The sequence below is a fragment of the Megascapheus bottae genome, chromosome 12, assembly GCF_031878675.1.
Source record: "Megascapheus bottae isolate mThoBot1 chromosome 12, mThoBot2.hap1, whole genome shotgun sequence".
NCBI classification, from domain to species: domain Eukaryota; kingdom Metazoa; phylum Chordata; class Mammalia; order Rodentia; family Geomyidae; genus Megascapheus; species Megascapheus bottae.
The window spans coordinates 24,425,780-24,434,832 of record NC_143520.1 but is presented as its reverse complement, the minus strand read 5'-3'; the positions used below and the strand labels follow the sequence as shown (position 1 = coordinate 24,434,832).

Below are 9,053 nucleotides of genomic sequence, written 5' to 3'. Positions count from 1 at the left end.
TCATAGAAAATAGAAAGGAGATAATTTCAGCTGTGATCTATTAACATGTGAAAGAAAAGAAAGAAGGTTGTTCACATTAGGTGTCTGGTTATTTGAGTACTTAAAAATTAGTATGTAATAGTACATATATTTTTAATAGTAATTTTTTTAAATTGAAAGCAATATCCCAACATGGGGAACTAGAATTCAGGTGTAACTCTTTCTTCTATTAGTCCTAACTTTTAAATAGATAGATAGATAGATAGATAGATATAGATATAGATATATAGAGAGAGAATCTGACTTTTTTTCTTTTTCGCATCTTTCTTGTAAAGAAGATGATGAACATGATTATGCTTATTCAAATAAAATATGAAACAAAATTCCTGTGAAATATTTCTTGGACTCAACCTGCTTTCATCAGATTCTGTTAATTAGTGTGAGACTTTAACCTCCACAACCATCTCATCACTAAAAATTATGACTGGTGGGCTAAGCAGTCTTCATTTTAATTTCAGTTCTGATCCTTTATCATTTTCTCTCATCCTGTCAGACAGGTGGAATGAATACCATCTGTGAAATTCAGTGGATTGTAAAAGTCTAAGGTTGATTTAAGAGTGTAATTCTTGGCTTCCAGCCCATCTGCTATTTTGTGGCTCTCAATGATAACACTGGCATATCATTATTCATCCAATATTGGATTTAATCATATAACTACTGTGCCATATGGAGTACATAATTATTGACATTTTCATTTTTAATTTCAATTGGAGTCGTGATTTTTAAAAATGAATATTTTATAGTACCCACTCAAACTACATGAAGGTCCTAAATATTGGTAAAGTTATGTTAAAGGTATATTTAATAATGCTACCAGACTCCTATCTTTAATGATGTCTCTGGTGGGACTATTTGGATAAAACTAGCATGCTTTTGCGGCAGAGAAACTAGAACCAAATAGCAAGTTGATTGATTGATTTATAGCTCCTGACATTTTGATCCATGAAGTAAGCATGGATGTTTATCTTGAAAATCTCCTGGGGACTGAGATCCATGCTCATGGATTCGCATTCTGGTGGAAACAGAAAATAAAGTACAAGAAATGAACAAACTCAGTCAATTGTGAGCCAATTGTGTGATTTAAACTCCAACTGCTTAGCCAAAAATTAGTAATGGGGAAAAATGCATGTACCTGTGTCCCATAACCACATTCTGCTCCTTTAACCAAGCAAAAGCAAATGTGTTCCTTCCTTCCTTCTTTTCTTTACAGATACATTTCACATAAACAAACAAATGTACCTGAAGGTTTAATTAATGCAGGATGTTAGCATGCCTGGTAATATCTAACAGACTGAACAAGAAGGTCACATTGGAAGACATATATTAACCATTGTGTTTTCTTTTAGGATTTTAACAATTAATTCTATCTTTGTTCCTTAAGGGTCACAAAGTCTACGAAAAATCCTGTGGGTATTGGAAAGCCTTGGAAAAGTGGTACAGGGTGTATATTTACAGATTCTTTGGTAGCTTTTATGTCTCAGTTCACAAAATGTTCTCATCCCATCTTTTTCTTGAAAGAAGTTTGTTTTTTTATTTGTTTGTTTGTTTCTTCAGATTTTACACACAGTCACTATCTACAAAGAGAAAAATAATTACACTGAAAAAATTAGACTTTCATTTTGTTCTAAGTAAATGAGAAATTTAAAGCTCTAATTTTCAAACATTTGCTTTATTGATTGAATTATTTTCTTATTTGTTTTTTTATTTTCTTCTGTTTTTGTTGTGCTGATGTTTGGAATCCAGTCTTCCATATACTAGGAAACCTGTACTGCTTATCTACACTTCATTCCCTTACATTTCCTTATATTTGATTTTCATAGTGTCACTATTCTGACTACTGTACTAACATTAGTTTCCATTTTATGCAGCCATTAACTTCAGCATAGATGCCCCAAATGTAGGAATATATGGATACTTTAGATAGTGAAAATTATATATATAAGAGTCGCACAATGTCTGCTTATATATTTTATAAATTGGGTATTAATGAATTGTCACTTAATTCCAGTGAATGTCATCATCCAGAAGCTGTAGTTAGTGACTCATGGGCTTTTGAATGGGGGGAGAGAAATCTAAAATTGAGACATTCCTGGGAGACTCTGATTCATCAAAAATTCACTGTGAGAAAAGTAAATTGATAGGGTTAATCAGGAAGGAATATATTCATAAAAAACTGAAGGAATAAATGTTTATAAACACTGTAGATAAACTGAGCTGTAAGTATCACACTGAAATGTATTCTTAGTTTTCTTGAAATGAATAAGAAAACATAGTGGAGCATCTGACAACTTACGTGTATATCTATAAAAACAAAATATATAAAAACCAAAAGCATAGGGAAGACAATATCCATCCAAGAGTATTTGTTGAGAGTCTATATTTAAGAGTTATGTTTGAATAAAGCTAAAAATCTTCAACAGTAAGATTCCATCAGGAAGGTCCACCATTATCTTATTTAAAAATAGCTCTCTGCATATGATCCTGTAAAATGATATTTATCAAGATGTTGGCATGTGGAAGAAGAAAGGGAAGTAAGGAATGACACTAGTTGTTTAAAAGGAAACCTTATTATTTATGATACATTTAAGAATAACAATACATCATCTTTACCATAATTTTTTTTTAAAGTTGAAGAAAACTAAAAAAAAATGCTTATTTGAAAATCACAAGGGACCCTATGGAAAAGGTCTTACTAATTATGGTCTTAAACAGGAAGCAATAAAAAAATATATAATGGGAAACAAAGAAGTTTAAAATAATGACCATAAAAGTAGAGATAGGAGCTCGTTTAATTTAGTAGAACTCAATGAATGTTGATTAAAAGTTTGAGCATTCAGTCAGGAACCGTGGCTCACACCTGTAATGCTAGCTACTCAGGAGTCTGAAATCTGAAGAGCAAGGTTCAGAGCCATCCAGGATACGAAAGCACCTGAGATTCTTATCTCCAATTAATCTCTAGAAAATGAGAAGTGTGTAGGGTGGTAGCCTTGAGCTGAAGAGTTCAGGGACAACACCCAGGCACAGGGGTAGGATGGTAGCCTTGAGCTGAAGAGCTCAGGGACAGTGCCCAAGATGAGTTCAAGCCCCATGACCCACAAAAAAAGGTTTGAGCATTCATTTTAGAGATTTGGAGCATATAGGCAAGATTGCACAGATATTTTCAAACATTACCAATGACATTTTTCAAAAATTACCAATGATATATATTTTTGTAAATATGCTTGAGAGAGTTCAGTTTGTAAGATATATTTCTTCTAACTTCTAGAATCAGAAGTTACAGAAAACTGAATATAGATATAGTCAAGATGGATAAAATGACTGCAGACATAAGGACAGATCTTCAAAGTGAGATTAGTAGTGCCTCCAAAGCAAAGCCTCTTCTAACCAACCACACACACACACACACACACACACACACACACACACACACACACACACGCACAAAGATATTAGCTAAAGAAAAGAAAGCCAGAAAGAAGACAATGTAAATATGATGGTTAATGTTAATGTCACAGGAGGAAGAAAAAGTGGAAGTAAAGGAATCAAAAATTAGTTAAAATATCACTAAAACTATAAAATGATCCTTCATGTATGACATTATGTTCTCTCTGCCTTAGTTGTTCCTTAAGACTTTCACAACTAGCATTGGTGCTGATTTTGAGTGAATTACATGAACTTTTTGATTTCCTGAAAAACATACTACCTGGTTAATGAGTTCGCATTACATCAGTAGATTTAATCAACATCAAATTAGCAATCATATTGTGGACTATGTATTTTATTTTTACACCAGTCAATCTTTTTCTCCATGATCATCAACAATACAAACAGAAACAGTTGCTGGTGTGGATATTCCAGTACCCAGTTAGTGGGTAACTGTAAAGCAATTTATTAGATTCCTCAATAAACTAAACGGAGAACTGCACTATTATCTAGTAATAACAACCGTGGGCATTTATTTGGAAGATTACAGCTCAGAATACAGCAAAGCCTCTTGCACAGCCATGTTCATTATTGCTCTATTTCCATAGCCAATTTATGGAAACAGCCCAGATATCCCTCAATGGAAAATTGGCTCAAGAAAATTTTATATGTATACACAGTGCAGTTTTACTCATACATTCCAAAAATAATATCACAATATATTTATAAATAGATGGATCTAGAAAAAGTTATGTTAAATGAAGTAAATCAGCCCCAGAGATTCAACACATTTATCCCCTCATATGTAAAGGCTAGAGGTAATTTAGAAAGGTACAAGTAAAGCACATGTGAGATTGTACATAAGTGCACATAAACGCATTAACCAAAGTATGGTATTTGGAGGTGAGAATTCAAGGGATGCACTTGAAAAACAAGCTCAGTCCAACAAAATGAATACTTAGAAACTGGCTCCAGGAGGTGTATGAGGGAGGTCGGAGTGTGTTTTCAAATGAAGAAAGGCGGTGGGGAAAGCATATTCATACTATTCAGTGTATCTCCTATGAAACAAAGAAAATTGAGAGGACGGTTTAGATTGAGAAGGAAAGAGAAGAAAGATGAACAGGGTAACATTATAATTTGTTGAATGGTAATTCCTCTGACCAAATAAAGATAAATGAAAATACAATTTAAAATAGCAAGTCTGTTCAGTCTTTTTGTTTAATTCTTAATTTTTACTTTTGCTTTGCATTTTGGAATTAATTTTGATTCCTTCAACCTCTTTTTTGTTACAAACACTTCATTTCTCTGCTACATTTTCGCTTTAATCAGTCAGATTTATATTTGCTAAATGCATGCATATATGTTGTTTATTCTACTTCTTTAAACTATGACTGTGTTAAATGCTTTAAATATCTTTTCTGTAGATTAGATATTGTGTATATTATAAAATGATATTTGGTCAATTTTTTATATGTTATATAATTTTTATTGTATTTTGGGGATCATGAATGTTACATTATGAAAAGAAATGATGCATTTCTGTTTATACACCAAGGTTATTTATTCATTTATTCAACTTTTTTGTTTTGTTCTTGATTGTCCATATGAGAGAAAACATGTTATAACTTTTCTGATTCCTGCAAATTTTACATAACATGACAAATTTTAGCTCCCTGTACTTTCTTGTAAGGAAAATATTGTACTTTTATGTCTGAACAGTACAAGAATATGCATATATGTCAATTTTTTATCAACTCACTGTTTGCTGAACACATACTGATTCTATAACTTTGTAATTATGTATGTATATGGTATGATATGCAGGTATCTATATTACATGCTGCTTTCATTCTTTGAGTATGTACCCAAAGGAGGTATGGCTTGATCATATTGAAGTTCTATTTTTATTTTTGTGAGATTTCTATGCTGATATACTGAGTAGAGAAATTTATATGTATATATTAATTGGTATATGCAACAGCCAATATTTTCTTTTTATTGCTTACTTGTATAGAGAAAACAATTGCCATTTTTACAGGAAAAATGTTGATTTTATAATTATATATTTATTACTAGTACATGTAATTTGTGTAAGATAGTTTGTTTCATCAAGGCATTTTCATACATGTGTATAATGTATTTACATTCATCCCTTTCATCGAACTCACTCCCTTCCCAATTTACAGTGATCTCCATCTGCACATTTATCTATATTCATGTTTCTTCATTTTTACACATTCCTCATAGGAGAGAAAACATAGAGCCCTTTGTCTTTCTGATTTTGACTAATTTCCTTGAAATAATTGCCTTCCATTCCATTAATTTCTCCCCAAATTATATTTTCTTCTTCTTTATGGCACAATAAAACTAAGTGTATTCACTAATTTCCTTTACACATTCACCTTAGTCTGATTGCATTATTTTGCTGTTGTGATGACTAATGAACTATGTGTATGAAGATATTTTCAACATGAGGGATGACTACTTTCAGGAATACATTTCTGCTGTTGCTTTGATTTTTCTTGAGAAAAAATCTGAATATAGGATATTTTTGAATTTCTGTGATTTTAAAGAAATTGAATTTTTATATATTGATTGATCATTTATACTTCTTTTGATTCTGCTCCTCAGATTACATTCACAGTTAATTAATTGATTAATAATATATTGAATTCATACAAATTACTATCAAGTCAGATTCATAGCTACCAAAGATATTTTTGTGCTTTCTTATCTGTGTCTTCAATCTAGTAATTTTTTTCCTTTGCTTTTCAGAGCTTTTTAATTTGAGGCATTCCCAAATGTCAATTTTCATTCCTGTTTCGTGAGCTAAGAAACTCCTATTCAGAAGTATGTCCTATTATAAATTGGTAAGTTTCTTCTATTTTATTCTGTAGTAGTTCCAATTAATAAAATATGTGTCCAGTGCTTAGACATAGAAATAAACTGTACCTACTTGAATTCCCACTCTTTCTTATATAAGTAGTGATAAATATGACAGTTAGCAAATTGAAATACAAACATGCAATATTTTCATAATGCCTTACAAACTTGTAAGAATTAAAAGTTAAATGTACTACAGTTAATATTTAAGATATTTTCCAATTAGCATTTGAAATTACATAGCACTTACCCTTTGCCAGGCTTTTTTTCCCTTATACTTTGCACACACACAGAATTTGATTTAATTTTCATCTACAAATTACATCATTTTATAGATACAAAAATAGAACCTCAAAGTAAGTAATGACTGTAATAAGTGGCATCCTAAGACCTGAATCTAGGCTGTCCAGATCCAAGACAAAGCTATTAAATCCTTTATGACATTGCTTTTGTATGAAGGAACTCATTCAAGATGTGATAGTGAACAAATAAAGGGATTCAAACACACCAGCCTGTTTGGAGGACAAAAAGAAATTTCTCTCACAAGTGATTCAAGTTGTGCTCCTTAAAACATAAGGACTAGGAAGAAGAAGATCAGCACTTGGAAGGACTTCTCTCCTGTTGGAGGAAACTGCTGAGAAGACTGTTTGGGGACAAGTCAAAGTCTCTATCCTTTCAATCATTTTGATTGACTTCTAAACTAAGAAAGAATGGCTATTGCTCTAGTTTAAGTGATAGATGATTAAGTTATGGTTTCAGTTGATATATCAGCAGAAAATTTTATTTTGTAAAGTACTACTTCACATGACATAGAATAAGTTAATGCTTAACTGTTTTTTTAATATAGTTTTTGATTCCACTTCTCAGAATCCACTTCATGAAGATTCTGAGATTATTCAGTGGAATAAACAGTGGAAAACCTGCCTTTGGGAAAGTCAGTTTTCTCTATAGAAAGAACATATTTTGTATGTGTTGTTTTCCAACTAAAACTATGTAGAACCGCTCGCCTTGGTTTGGTGAAATAATCATGATAGAAAGCACTTATAATATTTATGATTGATTTACTTATGCTTTATATCCATCTGCAATCTGTCTTATTTTGTCTACTATTGATTCCTCTTGATGCACTGTGAAGTGTCATCTTGTTTAGAAGTAATGTTAACTCTGAAGGTGTGTGTATGTGGGAATAGACTTTAGAATATATTTACTGACATAATTACTACAGAGCATAATACTGAGTTTCTCAAGAAAATGACTTTCTAATTTATTTTTTGAGTAGTTGTAATATATAATCATGACTTGCTAATTTGTTCAGCAACCCACTGTGCTCAAAAGCAACCATTTATATTAATGCCAATTATTTGAGATGGTGTGAGGAAAAATGAAAAACCATCCAAGATTCTGGGGTTTTCCAACTGTTTCTAGATGCTAGGTTTGAACAAATGAGAAGATAAATATTATTTCAATACATTGAGTTTGAAAACTGAGAATAATAATATTGTGTCAGAGAAAAATGTTAAGTGACAGCTCATCTACCTTTGTGAGTAGCATGAAAGGGTTTTACTCAATGTTATAAAACTAAGACGTCTTTTAAATGTTTCATATAATATCATATATAGACTAGAACCTCAATAAATAATTTTGAATACAATGATAATTGGAAAACAACATATGAAATTAGGAACTTATCAATAATCAGACTCTCAACATGTAATGTTTCTCTGGTCTCAGGGTTAAGGAAATTAACTGGCTAGCACTGAGAAGATATATTAACTCTATCAGTATCAAATTACTATTGAAAATTTCTTAAGGATTTGTAGAATTTTAAGCAATTCTATTTTATGCAATTCTCTCTGTGTCTCTGTCTCTCTCTACTTCTCTGTCTCTCTTTGTCTCTCACTCTTGCCCTCTTTCTCTCTCTTTTGCTTAATGCCAGTACTCTACCCCTTGACCCACAGTACACAATTTCCTTTGTTTTGGTAATTAGAGGCAACAGTGTCATAAACATTTTTTCTTGGACCAGCTTTAAAACCCTATACTCAGATCTAAACTTCTTGAGTAGCTAGAATTATCACTGATAATGAAACCATTGGTGTGCAGGTCAATTCTACTTTTATCACTCACTTTCAAGAAAACACCTTGATCAAACAGAGATACATAATTTTCTTAGAGAATGGGAATTTTGTAAACTATATTTTCTCTCTTACATTGTCCAAAATATTGTCATTTTCAGGTAGGATTGTGATCATATTTATAGGTCAGGCTTTCATAAAATCAGAAAAATCATTTATAGGACAACTGTAATAAACTCACTCCTTGCCCATTTATGCTGTGAGAAAAACCTTCAAAATCAAAGAATATGATAATGTTCTTTTAATATTAAGTAAATGGTTCAACTAAATTCAGTCATGTAGTATTGCACATCTTTGTTCAAATTACTTTATGCTGTTTATATGACAAATATTCACCATTCACATGTATGTTGATAATGTTTTTTCTGTTAAAAGCATGATTTTGTTTACTTTTCTTTGTATTCTCAAGTTTCATATAAAAATGCTGTGTCTTTGCTTTTAGTTCTCTTAGGAATTTCATAACAAACAATTACTCCATTTCCATGATTTAAGAGTTTTTTCATATAATTAAATGAAAATCTTGAAGAATAAAAGAACTGATAACTTATAAAAACTAATATAATAAAGACTCAGATT

The 9,053-nt window shown here is 31.4% G+C and overlaps 1 long non-coding RNA gene across 1 annotated transcript; it reads left to right on the top strand.

The window, feature by feature from the left end:
- Window positions 1-4,426: 4,426 nt before the first annotated feature.
- Window positions 4,427-7,087, top strand: LOC150056349 (uncharacterized). The gene is made up of 3 exons (XR_016537309.1): window positions 4,427-4,586; window positions 6,238-6,332; window positions 6,805-7,087. It is a non-coding gene; the product is annotated as an uncharacterized LOC150056349 (long non-coding RNA).
- Window positions 7,088-9,053: the final 1,966 nt, after the last annotated feature.